General features: G+C 36.1%; 1 protein-coding gene across 49 annotated transcripts in view; it reads left to right on the forward strand.

Moving 5' to 3' along the window:
- RIMS2 (regulating synaptic membrane exocytosis 2) overlaps positions 1–16895 on the forward strand; it is a 602465-nt gene that overhangs the window by 252341 nt on the left and 333229 nt on the right. Inside the window, exon 1 of one of the 49 annotated variants that reach the window (XM_060611102.3) lies at positions 14937–15172. The exons of the other annotated variants lie outside the window; for them this stretch is intronic. The gene's annotated coding sequence lies outside the window, so the exon portion shown is untranslated. Of the gene's footprint in view, positions 1–14936; positions 15173–16895 lie in introns of those variants that run through there. 49 annotated transcript variants of the gene reach the window in all.

Raw genomic sequence — 16895 nt, forward strand, 5'->3', positions numbered from 1 at the left:
AAAAAAAAAAGGAATCTGTTACTGTCACAAAAATCTACCAATTTCTAATATTTCATTCAGGTTTCAAGAAATCTAGCCAATGCATGAAAACTAAGAAGGAAAACCTATAAGGATTTATTAGGAGAACTTTAATCTTTTTTTGAAGAGTCAAAAACTTGTAAATCCTGTTCAATCATCAATTCTATTAAAATCCTTTTGGTATAGATTTATATTAGGAAAATAAATAACATTTGTACATTATTTATGTGTATATTCTTATGTAAAGTATTATTAATGGACAACTTAAAATTCTGAAAACGTACTTTAGAAAAGCCCAAATAATATAAAAACTTGTCACATTTGTGTAATTACGTTTGGCTACCAGAAGACCAAGAAATGCAAGACCCTATTATTTTATCACAGCCAGGAGAATATTAGTTTATAAAATTGCTAAATTTCAACCTCATAGTAGGAAGTGCAGAAACCCTTGAATGAATGAAATTTGCTGCTGACATTATTACGTGTATCAATTAGTAGTTAACATTATTCAACCAACCTTCCTTAGATTGTATTACAGATTTATTAAAGTTGATTTTGGTAGTGATCATTGGATCCTTTGTGCCTTAATTCAATCATAAAAGAAAATGCTCCTTAAGTTTTTAATATTAAAGTAAAAAAGTGAAATTTCCAATTTGCTTTAATGTAGGTATACAGAAAAACATTGGGTTATCATATAAAATTAGGAGAATTAAGTTAAGGAAAACCTTAGCTTAGAGATAGCTGGGCTTATCTTAACTCAGAACCTGGTTGCCTAAGGTTATCATGGTATCGCTCTCCTAGCTGGGTAGTGTAGTAAAAATTCTACAACAATATATATAGTATTGTAGGATCATAATTTATAGCAATATAGTATACAGTATTATAGAATTATTGTAGGGTAGAGCTAGAGGGGATCTTCATATCTACTTTGAATCATGCATTTTACAGAGAAGGGACAATAGAAGCCATGTAGAAGGATGTTTTTGTCATTCATACACATGTATTAATGGGTTCAACCTGAGTGGTTCTTTATAATATACAGTTGAAATAGATAATGGTGGTTTGAAGAAATCCCCAGTATTAAATAAACTTAGGTAAGTTCTACAAATGATAGCTTGAGATAACCTGAGACACTAAGTACTTGTAATAGGATATGGAGTGGGTCTTTTCCTGTTGCTTTGGAATTACAGGCTGAGGTCCAGTGTAGACAAAAAAATAAAAAATAAAAAAAAGCATACCCTATCATTACCCAAGTACCCTATCATTAAATGAAAGTCCTGCCAATAACTGAGACCCAACACTTCTCTCAACGTTTTCTAAAAGGAGATTAACTGGTAGCTACCTTTGTCCGTCAACTCCAGTAGAATCTTTTCATAATATAAAAGAGGACTGGGGAGCGAGGAGGGGGAGGAGAACAACTTGAAAAATGAATTTGGAGCCTGGTGTGGAGTTCAGTGGCCTTCTCTTCCCCTTTCCACACTTTGGGAAGGAATATATTATCTCCCTGTACCAAAAACCAAGTGAAGAGAATCTGAATTATTTGAAGTGCTTAGAGGTTTTAACAGGAAAGGGATGGTAGCATTCTTTTCCCTGGTTAGCTAACTTCTTAGGTAGTAGAATTATTGATCTATCCATCCTGTGTCTATTTCAACAGAGGACAAGATAATTGGAAAGAAAGTGGGAATAGGGGATGTGTGGTCAGAGAACATCCTGTGTTTCCATGTGTTGGGGTGGAAAGGAATGTGTAAGTGTATTATTCAGGATTGTCAAGGTTGTGCAGTAGTAACAAGCAATTCTAAAATCCCAATGATTCATATTAAAAAAAGTTGACTTCTTGTTCAGGTATACTGTGGCATAGTGTGTTGCGGTGAGTAAGGGTGACTCTTCACAGTAGTCACCTCCCGTGTGGTTTATACCAACTCTATCATCTTGCAGCGTCACTATCTTGTACATGTGGGCAGTGGAAGAGAGATTGGAGAATTGAACATACGTGTGTTAGGTTTCTTCTCGGTCCAGAAATGATAACACTTTCTCTCATAGCTCATGGGATGGGATCGATCATTTGGCCTTTTCCATCTGGAAGGGGGATGAGAAGTACAATCTTCTGGGTGCCCAGAAGGGGAAGAAAATTTGATATCATAGGCCTCTAGTAATATCTGTCACAACTAATTTCCTATAGGTAAATTGACTTCATTGAAGATGGCTATAGTTGAGCTATTCCAGACGTCATTGTGAAATTGGGAAGGAGGATTCAAGAGAACATGGTTGAACGCACTGAGAAGAGAAAAATAGTATTTTCATATTTATCCTTTGGCAAGCTGAGACAGCTCACTAAAGTGAACACATAAAGGAGTGAATGGAGTGTTGCGAGAATATGGGTTCTGGAGTAAAACAAACTGGACTCATATTCAGGCTCTGTCACTCTCTAATTATGTTCTTGAGTATTTTATTCTTTTTGGCACAATTGTAAACAGAATTGTTTTCTTATTTTCTCTTTCTGCTTCTTCATTAGTGTTTGGAAACACAACAAATTTCTGTGTGTTAATTTTTTATCCAGCAACTTTCCTGAATTCATTTTTTATTTCTAATACTTTCTTTTGTGGAGTTTTTAGGGTTTTCTATTTATAGTATCATGTCACGATAGTTTGATTTCTTCCCTACCAATTTGGATGCCTTTTGTTTCTTTTTCTTGTCTGATTGCTGTGGCTAGGACACCCTTTATTTATTTACTTTTTTACTTTAAGTTTCACTTTCGATATTTGTATGGTATGGAGAGAATTATAATGGAACTTTCTTCATAGAGTTGTTACAAGTAAATGGGATAGTATAATAAGTCACCATGCATAGTGTTTAGCAGAATGTAAGTATTCAATAAATGTTAATGGCCATTGTTGTTAGGCATTTGGGGACTTAGGGAGAGTGTGGACTAGGAGGTAAACTGGGGATAAAGAAAATGATGTTGGAAAATATGTTTGACACATTTAAAAACATTATTATTTATATTTTTTCATGTTTCTATTAGAGAGAGAGCATGTGTGTGTAAATGGGGGGAGGGGCAGACAGAGAGGGAGACAGAGGATCTGCAGCAGGCTCCACGCTGACAGCGGAGAGCCTGATGTGGGGCTCTAACTCACGAACCACGAGATCATGACCTGAGCCAAATTCAGATGCTTAACTGACTGAGCTACCCAGGCGCCCCAACAAAATTTTTTAAAATCAGCATTTCATCTAGATTCAAGTAAAGGAAAGAAAATTTGCTTTTTATTCTATGTGCCCTCTGCATTCCCAACAAGCAGTAATGTCCAAAAATAATGCCTTTCGTCATTGAGCACTTATTGTGTTCTAGGCATTGTGTTGAGCACTGAATGTATATTATCTCATTTAACTTTTATTATATTTCTTATTCCCATTAACAGATCAGGAAACTGAGGTCACACAACTAATCTCAGAGCTAGGTTTAAAACCAACTTTGCCTATTTTTTTGGTTAAAGTGATGATTGAATTTTCATCCTTAAGAAGCTATGAATATAGTAGAGTTCTATTGTGGAGTAAGACTTATTTAAAAAAGTAATGTAACATATAGCATCCTATGCACTTTGATTATAAGGCAATAGATGAAGCTTTTAAGTGGACTTATTTTTTTTAAGTGGAACTTATTTTTTTTTAAAGGAAATCCATTATTTTTTAGTTTTTCTTTTTTATTTTCTTAGCTTTTGGGTTGGCTTTAATGTTGACAGTTTCCCTGATCTCATGTAGTTTTCACTGTATGAGGCGTATTCATATATAGCATAGTGTTTAAGGTATAAGCCTTGGAGCCTGAAGAGCTAGTGTTGATGTCCACCAGTCAAAGACAACCAAGAACATATCTGTAGTCAAAATTGGGCTTCATTCTTTGCTACATCAAGGGAGGCCACACACCTTGAGAAATTGTAGTGTATCTTAGTTCGAAAGGGTTAGTGGAAGCTTGTTACAGAATTTGGGCTTGTGTAAGGTAGTCTGGGGGAAGATTCAAAGAAGTGAGAATCTGTGTTGAATTTGGGTGCTCTTAGAAAGTAGGGCAGTTCAACTATCCTAACTTTTATCGAGGAGGTGGAAGGAACAGGCAGTGCTAGGGTTGTTACGTCGGAAGAAGCAATAGTCACTTTTGCAGGTAGAGAAGGGGAATGGCCGGTCTTTTTGGTTGTACAGTGTCTTTGCTTTTACTTCTGTTCAGACATGATGATGTAGTGGTGTTGTATAGCCTCATTCCCTACGAGCCGCAGAGAGTGCTTGTCTGATAATCCTGTGGAACTGTTTACATTTACCAGGGGCATACCAGAGCCTAACTGATAGCAACGAAGCCAGCTACAAGCTCATGGCTGTAAGGAAAGTTTTTTCTCTTAATAGTTTTAAATTCCTCCTCTGCCATTTACCAGCTGTATGATTTAAGGTAAGATAAATAACTTTGCGCTCAATCATCATAAAAATGGGGATGATGATACCTTCTTCATAGGATTAGTTTGAAAGATGAATGAGTGAATACATGTAAAATGCCCAGAACACTACCTGGTACAAGGTCGTTGCTCAGTTTAGCTAAACCATCAAAATAACAATAATTAAAATAATTTATAATACTCTTCATCACACACATGAACTTATGGCCTTGTGTATTCAAGCCCTCATACCCAGTAGAGAAATACAATCTACAAAGTAGACAAAACTGCTCATCTAGTCAGGACATCTATTTTGTTTAGTGATGGAGGAATACTGACAGATTATTATTGTTCAGTGTCATTTATGAAATGCATTTATTCATTGGACAACAAAACATATATTTTCCTATAAACCTTTTCCTTTCTATTCTAAATCTATTCATTTAGTCACTCAAGAAATAAAATTCATAGTGAATTGCTTTTTTCCCTTTTTCCTCACCCTTCTACATATAATCTGCCCAAGTTTTACAGATTTAACCTCCTAAATATATTTTGTTTCATTCCTTTCCGCTGCCTTAGTCAAGGAGCTCATGATTTCTCACCAGAATCACTGGGATGATCCACTTGATCTTCCAACCACTAGACTTGTTCCTGTCCCCTGTTTTAACCAGAATATTGCATGAGTCAACTCTCTGACACAAAACATCTGATGACCTTCTCTTCGTCTACATAACAAAAGCCCCAAATGCTTAGCATGGTACATGAGCCTTTTAAATCTTCACCCAAGTTTGATTTCTGGCCTTCCCTGCCACTTCTGAGTTTGATCCCGATTTTGTTTCTACTGAACTGTTTTCTGTATTTTATTTTCTGTGCCATTTCAAGTTATTTGTTCAAAGAATTATGATATAATAATTCCAGTAAATGAAATAATGCAAAAGGGATTTTACATAATTTAAAAAGCTAGAATAATGAAAAAATGAGCGTAGTTCTTTATTGTGGAGATCTCAAGATTCAGTTATATAATCTAGTGCCACCTAGTGGTAAGTACTTTCAGTTTTTCTCTCTATAACCCCCCTGGGAAACTTCAAATGCACTTTGACACCCCCTTTTCCTTCCTACTGTCATTGCACTGATCATTGGATCTTTGAAAATCATACTTACCAGAGTTTTTTAAAGCTTTGACATATTCTGATTTCATAAATGCACTTAAATATGTCATAACCTGCAACTCAAAAGAGTGTAAGATTGGGGGTGGAATGCCATATTCAAAGAATTACAGGGATTTTCAAGTATTATTAAATTAAAACCTGAGGAGTTTGTTTGTTTTCCTATTTTTAATACTTATTTTAAAAAATATTTATTTCTTTATTTTGAGAGGTTGGGGAGGGGCAGAGTGAGAGAGAGAGAGAGAGAGAGAGAGAGAGAGAATTCCATGCAGGCTCTGTGCAAGGCTCAATTCCACCAACCATGAGATCATGACCTGAGCCAAAGAGCCAGATGCTCAACTGACTGAACCACCCAGGTGCCCCGCCCCCTCCCCCTATTTTTAATTCTTTTAAAAAGTAAAATTAACTCTAGAGTTATCAGTAACTGAGGAAGAATTCTTTTACTCTCCCTTAATCTCTTCTTTTTTCAAACAGTGACTGCACTTCTGTTAAATGTCAGGCTCTATTTTAGGTATTCTTCACGCTAGTGAACTCAAGTTTCCAGATGAATAATGATAGCTATTGGCTAACCATTGCACTTTTTTCTCAAGGTTCTTTTTATTTTTTTTTTTATTTTTTTTTTAATTTTTTTTTTTAAACGTTTATTTATTTTTGAGACAGAGAGAGACAGAGCATGAATGGGGGAGGGTCAGAGAGAGGGAGACACAGAATCTGAAACAGGCTCCAGGCTCTGAGCTGTCAGCACAGAGCCTGACGCCGGGGCTCGAACTCACGGACCGCGAGATCATGACCTGAGCCGAAGTCAGACGCTTAACCGACTGAGCCACCCAGGCGCCCCTCCACGTTCTTATTAGTTGAGCTGTAGGGTATAAGCAGTGGTGTGTTGGTAAATGTTAGACAAACAGTTCTCCAAAAGTGGGGGGGGGGGGGAACCACCGGATTTGTAGCATTTACCAATTTTCATGATGTAAATGACTGTGTCCCAACATGGCTGATTTTAAGGTACCAATGTGACATCACTGAACACAAAGTTGGAAGGAGGGGTTTACAATAGGCAGGTGGCAGTGCACCACTTGATAGGGAAGTATTTTTGTACTATACCATTTTGCCTCTTTCATTTGAAATCACTCTCCCTTTGGCTTATATTTATCTGTAAATTTGTACGTATTTTCTGTTCCTAGACGTTTTTCAGTTGTTTATTTTCTACTGAAATAGCAGCCAGGTTACTAATGATCCTAGATATGTCTTAGAATTCTCACTAGAGACAAGTCTTTGGCCTCAGTTATTATTGTGTTTAGCTATATGTAACATGAATTTCATAGCTGCATGCTTAAATAAAGAAGGAGTTTATGATTTCCGTAGATAAAAACAAGTCTGGAGATAAGTCAGCTCCAGGAGACCTACACTTTTTGTTGTTGTTTCCTGCCCTGCTACCCACAGTATGTAGCCCTCAAATTCATGGTTAAAAGAGATCTGCTGAGTTATAGGAATAGGACCACATTCCATTCAAAAAGGAGGAAGGACAAAGTATGAAAGGTATATGCTAGCTGGCTTTATCTCTTTTCATTTGGAATAAATAGCTTTGTAGAAGCTGTACCTAGTCAACTTCTATCTGAATGTTGTTGACCTGAACTATGTCACATGACCATCCCTAGCCACAAAAGAGCCTGGCAAATAAATCTTTTGTAAGAAAGAAAAGAGATTTAGATCTATTCAGCAAGCAACCAGCTGTGTCTACCGGTCTGTTTTGCTTTTGGTCCTGGTTCAACCCTATGAACCCTAGAAAGGTATAATTTCTTCCTGCTATCTTCTCAATCTACAGTTTAAGCAAAGTGTATTTTGAACCCTAAATCATGAAGTCCTGTGTTCAGTAGAATTGCTTTAACTTCACACGATTGTAGACTCAAGTGGTAGATAGGATACCCTGCTTCCTCAGTCCTATGTTTCCTTCCATGTGGAGAGGGCTGCACTAGATTAATACTCTTGGCTTCCCTCAGCTCTCTGTTCCACTCTGCCCTTGGGGATAAGGAAGTCAGCCTAAGTAGTGCTTTCTTTTTCTCTTTCTCTCAGAAATAAGCTGCTTACAGATAGCAAACATACTCTTCTGTTCCTGCCTTTATTTTTACAGGGATAAGCATAAACCAGTGTTGTCTGTGCCTGGATAGGTGTTTTTGTATGATTCTGAGGCCTGGTATTAGGAAACCTGCTTAAACTTTTTTCTTAATGTTTATTTATTTTTGAGACAGAGGGAGAGCGTGAGTGAGGGGAGGCAGAGAGGGAGACACAGAATCTGAGGCAGGCTCCAGGCTCTGAGCTGTCAGCACAGAGCCCTAGGCGGAGCTCGAACTCACAGACCTTGAGATCATGACCTGAGCCAAAGTCGGACGCTTAACCGACTGAGCTGCCCAGGTGCCCCATAGGAAACCTGCTTTTACATGGATCTAGGCCAGTTCTCCAAATTAAGCTTTACCAATAATAGAGGTAATAATTCATGCTCTATCTCTTATGTGCATTTCTTAAATAGCTTAGACATTGAGTGGGGGATAGTTTAAGGTGCATTACTTAAAAAAAGCAGCTTGTTGCTGTTGCTTTGAAACATGTTGAGTGTGACTTGATCACTTTCTAGCCTTAAATAGAACAAGTCTAATGTCATAATTATATGAAATTTTATATGAAACATTCAGTCTTGTGATTTTTGATCTCCGAAGAGATTTCGGTCTCATTTAATGACTATTTTTAGTGTAAAATAAGAAATGGTGGGAATACAAACTGGTGCAGTCATTCTGGAAAATAGTATGGAGGTTTCTCAAAAAATAGAACTACCCTATGATCCAGTAATTGCACTACCAGGTATTTACCCAGAGAATACAAAAACTCTAATTCAAAAGGATACATGCACCCTGATGTTTATAGCAGCAATATCTACAATAACCAAGCCAAATTATGGAAACAACCCAAGTGTCTATCAATTGGTGAATGGATAAAGATGTGGCATACAGATATATACAGTGGAATATTAGTCAGCCATAAAAAAGAATGAAATGTTGCCATTTGAAACAGCATGGATGGAGCTAGAGAATATTATGCTAAGCAAAATAAGTCATTCAGGGAAAGACAAATACCATATGATTTCATTGATATGTCTAATTTAAGAAACAAAATAAACAAGCAAAGGCAAAGAGAGAGAGAGAGAGAGAGGCAAACCAAGAAACAGATTCTTAACTATAGAGAACAAACTGATGGTTACCAGAGGGGAGGTGGGTGGGGAAATGGGTTAAAAAGGTGATCGGGATTATGGAGTGCACTTGTGACAAACACTGGGTGTGACACGTTAAGTGTTGAATCACTATATTGTACACGTGGAACTGATATTACACTGTATGTTAAACTAATTGGAATTTAGATAAAAACTTTAAAAAATAGGAAACACTTTAAAGAAATCATGTGACTGCAATATACATAGAGGTCCCAGCGTGCTTACTTTTCACAAAGGTAGAACCAATTTTCTTAGAAACAAAGTTCATTAGCATCATTGACAGCTAATGAGAAAGTAACACATAGACTTAGGAGTACATATTGCAGATTCTATGTCAGCCAAGAAGACTTCAGTTGCAAGTTATAGAAAATTCAAATGAGTCTCGCTTAAAAAAAAATAAAGGGGATTTATTATTTACCTGATTGAAAACTCCAGAGATAAATGTTACCGTGGGATTGATCCTGAATCTCATTTAACACGACTCAGGACCTAATTTCTTTCTTTCCATTTTTGTCACTTGGTGTCACTAAATTGACTTCGTTTTGGGAGGACTCCCCCAACTCTGAATCGATTTCAGTAGCTCTGAGAGTTCCATGAATCCTCAATCATAAAACAGGAATCTGTCTCAGCACTGTCAGACACATGTTTTTAAGTCACTGTGATGGGACCAGCTTAGGTCATTGTGCAGTCATGAAGAGGGATGGTACATGCAGGGATGATGTTCTGCTAATCATCGTGCACCCCTGAGCATGTGAGGCCAGTTCAATCCAAACCACAAAGCTGAGTATGGAGGAGACATTCTTTCCTTCCCGAGAAAGAAGAGAATCAGTGACAGTGACAACAACAGATATTCATTCGTTGTTTCCAGAGTACATTTCCTATTTTCTTCACTTATAAGACTTAAAGTAACTGAAAAATTCACCACTATTTTGCTTTTTACCTAATACATTTTTAGAGATTAGGCCCAAATTAAAGGGTAAAGAAGTAATTTTACTGTGTGGTTCTATTTTCTATCAGTTACTTTAAAAATTGCTAAAGCAACTTTGCCATACAAGTGGTAAAATGCATCATTTATTTGGAGGCAGTTATATTTAAAAACATGTCCATGTTGCAAAGAAAATCCCAACTCCAGTGTCTGATCTGATGACTCATCATTCTCATGGTTTCAGACATGCCTCTTAAATAATATCCCCTTTCAATGTGGTGTTTAAAAGAGAATATCATATGTTAAATATCATGAAACCACACAAATGCACTTGTTAAAATTAACCATCCTTCTTTCACAAAGCTCAGCCCCACCAGTGGGCCTCATCACATCACGTCTCATGTTATTTAGGGTTGAACTCCGTTATACTTTTTCGGGGGTGGGGGAGTGACTAACTATAACACAACACTGGCACAGGAAATTTGTAGAGGAGTGTGGGAGACCAGATGGTACGAGGCTAAGAGAGCTTTACTAAAGGGAGAATTAAAGAATTATTAAAAGGAGGATGTTTTATGTAATGCTCTATGGGGTACAATGCTGTCTTTTTTAACTCCTCAGTACAGCTTCCTTAAAATTTCCATTATGCGTTAATACTTTTATGGTATAGATATATGGGATTGGGGCAGACTTTCTCAGACTGGGAATAGAGTGAAGACAGTGGTATCCTGAGATAGAATTGTATATTACTTTCAGCCACTTTTGAAGACAGTCTACTAAAGATTCGATTTTATAGTGTTTTACTGGTCTTAATGAATGAAAGAATCAAGAGTATCTGCCTTCCGGAGAATACTACATATGTAAACAGGGGGGCTGATTGAGGCATAATCTGAAGCAATGCAATATTGGTATAGATGGCTAAGGAGCACTGACAGATCATGCTGGCGGGCAGATGTGAGGTGCTGAATTCTCTGAGGAAGAACATTCTGTTAACTTGAAGATAAATCAGGTTTCTTTAATTGGTCTAATGGTCAGATCTGAAGTTGAAGAGCATGTAGAAATAATCTGTGCCCGTTCCTTTAGCTTTGTGTGAAGATACATTACATGTTATGTATTTATTGGCATATGAGCATACGGGAATTATATAGGAAAACTTCTGTGACCTCAAATACTGGTATAATGAAGTGCCCTACATTTAAATAAAATAGATTGTGTGTGTGTGTGTGTGTGTGTGTGTGAATTTTGTCATGGTAGTTGGCTCCAAACAGTACTGTACTGAGTTGGTTATCATCAATTCTCTTCCAAGAAAAATCCTGTTTAATAAGAGCTTTCTCTGTACCTGTCACTCTCTAAAATAATTTAATTGAGTTGTATTCTCATGCATATTGGTGGCAAGATTCTTTCTGTTCTCTATCAAGAAACAGCCTCTTTTTTAACTCCTTGCCTCTTCCTACTTATCTCAGCAATGCGGTTTTCTCCACATCTCGGAAAAAGTCACTCAAATTCTCAAATCACTCTTACAAATCAACAAAATTGGACAGAAAAAAAATCAGGGGCTGGGAGAATGAAGAGGTTGATATTCTCAAAACTCACGCATTGAAGGCACATCTTATATTTGTTCCCTTGAAAGTGGTATTTTGTGAGTTTAGTTTTTAAGGTAAAATACAAAAAAGTAAACAAACAGTGTAAATTTTGGCTAATCCTTGTATGTTTCTATGGTAGATAGGCTGGTCGAATAGGACAGATGACATTTATTTTTGCTGTAGTGTAAAAATTACCTTGCTTATGTTGCTTTATTTATTTATTCAATAAATATTTATTATCTACTATGTGCCAGGTATTTGGGGATCACATGACCAAAACAGTGGTCCTTGCCTACAAGGTGTACATAACAGGAAACAAATAAAAAATACATTGTAATTAGAAGGAGATAAGTGTTCTGAAAAAGATTAAAAACCATAAAGTAGGTTTAGGGGATCGGGAATGGGGGTAAAGGGTTGGAGACAGGTCAAAGTGATGGGTGGTCAGGATAGGCCCCTTGAGAAGGTGAGATATGAGGAATGAATAAAGAAGGTCTCTACTGACGAGATGTTTAGAAAATGTCTGCTGATATCTGGAGGAGCGGTATTCCAGGCAGAGGGAGCTGCCAGAGCAATGGTCCTAAAGTGAGAAAATGCAGGGAAGACGCGGTTGGATCTGAGTGAGCCAGCAGGGGAGCGGTAGGGGAGGAGGCCAGAGAGTGACGGGCACCACATCCCCTAGGCCTGGTCAGCAAAATAGGGAGCTACCAACTGGTTTCAAGCATATTTGACTTGCTTTCTTGCTGCTGTGTTGACACTGAGGTGAAGGGGGACAGCGTGGAAGCAGAGAGGCCAGTTAGGAAGTTTTTGCAGTATATCACATGAAAAATGGTGATGACTTCACCGGGCTTGTGCTAGAGGAGGTGGCGAGATGGTGAGAAGTGTTTAGGTTCGGGATGCATTCTGAAGGTAGGTCCTATAGAATTTCCTCATGGGTTGGATGAGCAACTAGAAGGAAAGAGTTACCATTAACTGAGATGGAATGCACTTTTTCTCTTTAAACCCATTTATCGATGTTTCCCGTATTTTAAAACACCGTATTATTCTTTTCCCCAATCAGGAAATGAACACTTAAGATGGGAATTAATTATACGCGTCTTTGGTTTGCAGATAAGCAGTATCGATTTTTTAATTTGATATATATTTGTGGATGTGTTTGTTTCCTTTTATATGAAGAGGTTTTCTTCTCTGAATAACTGTGAGGAGAGAATGCAAAGGTATATTAAACCAGTAACTGGAGTTCAGTAAAGTAACTGTGATATTGAAATCATATAAAGATTTCAGGGGAGAATGGAGTAAAATAAATCTTTCTGGGGTCTTTCACTGATGATTACGGAGGGTAGTTATTAGTTAAACGTATTTATACTTTTTTTCCCCTTCTATTTCTCCTATCTTGCTCATGGTACTTCCTTGTATTGTTTTCATTGAATATTGTAGGGTTGTTTCTAAGGCTGTCATAAACTCAGAAAGAAGGCTTAAAGAAGTCCTTAAAGAAGGACTCCTCACCTAAAGAAGAGAACTAAAATCACTACCAGTTGAAACTGTCTTCTGATATAGAATGGTTCCTAATCTTTGTGGCAGTTTGGGGAGGGATAGTGGGAGGAGGGGAGTGGCACAATGGGTTAGTAGAGGGCAACATCATTTCTGCACCATTTTCTAGAGATTTGAATACACAAGGTCTTCATCTTTCAAACATAAGTTGAAAATATTATCATGAATGAAATAAAAATTATTTACACTGGTATCTGATTCATAGAATCTTTTTGTTATTTTGTACTTCTGAAGAAGTCAATGGATACTACAATTATAAATAGTCTCATGAAATCCTTTTAAATCCCAAATTGGGTCCTCATAAATTTGAATGCATAGGAAGTACTTACCCAAAGAATTAAAATTTAAAAAAGTATAAAAGAAAAGAATTAAAAATGGGAGGGGCGCCTGGGTGTCTCAGTCTTTTAAGCGTCCGACTTCGGCTCAGGTCATGATCTCACAGTCCATGAGTTCGAGCCCCATGTCGGGCTCTGTGCTGACAGATCAGAGCCTGGAGCCTGCTTCGGATTCTGTGTCTCCCTCTCTCTCTGCCCCTCCCCTGCTCATGCTCTGTTTCTCTCTGTCTCAAAAATAAATAAAAAACATTAAAAAAAATTTTTTTTAATGGAGAAAATAGTCCTAAAAGGAAAATACGACTCCCGAAGTGTAGGGAGAAACAGACTGGAGACCTAGAAAGATTGATAGAGAGGAAACATATTAGGAATGATATGAATGAAGGTCTGTGGTGGACAACTGAATGGAGAAGGAAACAAGGTTGATGGCGGAGATGATTGGCAACAGAGAGTGTACATTATAGCTAGGACAACACTGCTGAGAGGACTCACAGAGGTGGGCAAAGTGAATGGAAGGAAAAATAAAGGAGGAAGCTTTGCTATCATAATATCAACTGTAATACTGTGAAATCTTCGGGACTTATCAGCTTGGAAGAATCACAGTATTCTGTGGAATCTTTTTTTTTTTTTTTCACTTTAATATGAGGTATGGGGTCTAAATGGGTGACTTTTGTTATTGGTTCACATTCCTATGAAAATGAGTGATCATGAATTTTTATCGCATTTGTTTCAATAATCTAGAAATCTTTATTAGGAATATCAGTGAGTAAAAATTACTTTATCTGTCCCTGCCACCCCTCTATAACCTCTCCAAGATTTAGACTTAAATCTAGGAGAGAATCATGTAGATGAATACCGCACAAATAGTTTGAATGGTGCTACCACATATTCCTAGACTCTGATTTAAACTTGAAATTCAGGAGACCAAAAAACAGCACAGTAGTTTTGCATCTTTCCCCACTCTTCAAACACTGGCCTTTCCTCAGTTTTATATAAGTTTATGTGGAATCACTTACATATAACTCTCAGAAGTTATTAACATCTTGATGATTAGTTTCTGGTAGAAAGGAATCTGTGGTGTTATTGTCTATACTTTTTTTTTTTTTTTTTTTTTTTTTTTTTTTTTTGAGTGACCGAATAGAGTCATTGAGAGAGTAAGTGATAAAGGGAGCAAAACTTGACTTAAATTCAGTGTCTGATGAACTTCTTAGTTCATGGAACCCATTATTTTTTATTAAACTCACTGAGTGCTATTCCCTTTCCCATTATACCTCTGGGGAAGCATTCTCTTTTTACTGAAGATTAAGAAACTTATTGAATAATCAAAAAGAAATTATCAAATAGGCTTGTTAAACCACCAATGACTTTTATTGTCACCATACATCTTATAAGCGACAGCAGCACAGGGGGGGACATCAATAACAAACACAATGATATCTCTTATTTTAGAAATACTGTAATTCATGTAGGAGTACGTGGTTTACAGATTTCTCAATCTGTCCATTTTAAGTCTAGTCCCCACAAATGCCATGCATGTAGGATGCATTTGGTATTCAGTATTGTGAGGCACTAATCAGCTAAGTACCGTAATCCTCCTTACAGGGTACATTCTTACTTGACCTGGAGCTATATACAGCCACATAGTAACAGCATTACAGAGTAACCTTTTTCTTAACAGGCTCATCACTACAGGATTCTATGACTCCATCCATGAATGAGTGCTGTTTTGTGTGTAAATTTTTAGTAATTCAGTTTTGGAAAAAAAAATGATTGTAAGCACGTAGAGATTTTCAAATCATCTGATTAAGGATGGATCCTATGATTTTGCTAGAGCTAGAGAAGGATTAAATGAAAACACTGCCTGGCACAGTGTTGATGTATTTTTGTCAACAGTGATGCTTCGTGCTGGACAGATGTGCATTGGTTGAACACAAGGTAAAACTATAAAAATGTGTTAAATGCTGCGATGTGTTAAAAAAAAGTTTGGTCTTTTTTGTGTGTGTTTTTTGATGAATATGAATTGTTTGATTTGTTAAAAGTTTTTTGTAGAAATTCTAGGAATAGAATCTATATATTTCATATTTTACAGGATCTTGTATTTCTGTTAATTCCTTGATTTAATGTGTCTTAATGGTTTCAAATTTCCAAATTTGATTACAATGTTATGTTTAAACTATATGGTTAGAATTGTGTAGAATTAAAATAAACCATTTAAATTTATTTAGCAATAACCATGCTTTATAAAGCTTTTATAAAGATAGAGGGTTTTTTTTCAGGTTATTCATTCTTCAAATATCATTTCTCTTCTTTTACTTATAAATGACAGTAGTTTAATGATCTCTACTAATAAAGGTTATGAGTAAGAGACTTTCTTATAGGTAGTACTTAATTGAATAGCATAAAATGTGAATTTGAAGAAATTAACAGTCTTCAGATTCTTTACTTTCAATATCATGATTCTTAAAAATTGTATAGGTCTTAAGAATTAAAAACATATAAATATTAAAGCTTAAGTTTCCATGTAAGCTTTCACTGTCTTCATAAATGTTTTCAAATATTTTATACCAGATTATATTTTCAGAGCCTGAATGATTTTTTTTGTAGTATATGTAGTTGGTATCATAGGTTGTATAATAACACAAACTACATAGCATGGTTAAAGTTGTAAATATGGTAGAAACATGATGAATTGTTACACAGTATATAAGTTGAGACTGCCTTTGGGAAATTGTTGAAAATGACTTTAATTGGGAAAGAATCTTTATTTGGAGTTTTTCTATCAGTCAATCTGAGTTTTAGACACAGAGCTTTAAAGAGACTATTTGGTATTTTCTTGCTGTAATCAGAGTAACATTTATTATAGAGGATATAGTGAATATATAGCTAGAATACTTAGAAATAGATTGAATAGTCCATATGACAAAATAATTACAAGCAATGAACAGAAATGCTACCCTATAATATGGTGAGAGAGAAAATAATTGTAATAACCTAGATTTCAATAAAGAGGTAAGATGAACAGATATGAGGCACATATAAAGTGAATACAAATATATATATATACTGATATTGTTATATCAGAAATAGGGATTGATTGAAGCATAGAGGTAAAAAGTAAGGCACCATATGATGTCACAAATACATTTTATTCTAAAGAAAGGCATAATTTTGGATCCTGCCTCTTAATATCTCAGCGTCTTGGAAGGATTAAGTGACATATAACATCTTGGATGAATTGTTCCATTCTTCTGAATTATAATTTGTGTGTGAAATAGTGTTAAATCCTTTATGATTGTTTAGAGATTTGTATAATTTATCATTATATTCTTTTACCTATTAGATGTTTTCCACCTGATAAGAATAAATGCTAAGACTTACTTATAAAGGGCAGTAGGGAAGATGGAGATTAGTGATATAGTACTTGAATTTTCATAGGTTTTCTTCAGTTCCTGAAAAAAATATATGGTGTCTAAGAAAACACAGCAGTTTTAATTTAAAGGAGAGTATAAATGAAGTAATTCATGATCTAGTTGGTAAAATTATTTGACAGAATATTTTAATATTTTGGACTAAATGATAGCAGATTCTTCATTGTTTGACAAGAGTAGTCGTAGAATAAAACTTGCCTCGCTCCCAGCATAGCTTTAATATACTATAA

The sequence above is a fragment of the Panthera onca genome, chromosome F2 (assembly GCF_046562875.1).
Source record: "Panthera onca isolate mPanOnc1 chromosome F2, mPanOnc1 haplotype 2, whole genome shotgun sequence".
NCBI classification, from domain to species: Eukaryota; Metazoa; Chordata; class Mammalia; order Carnivora; family Felidae; genus Panthera; species Panthera onca.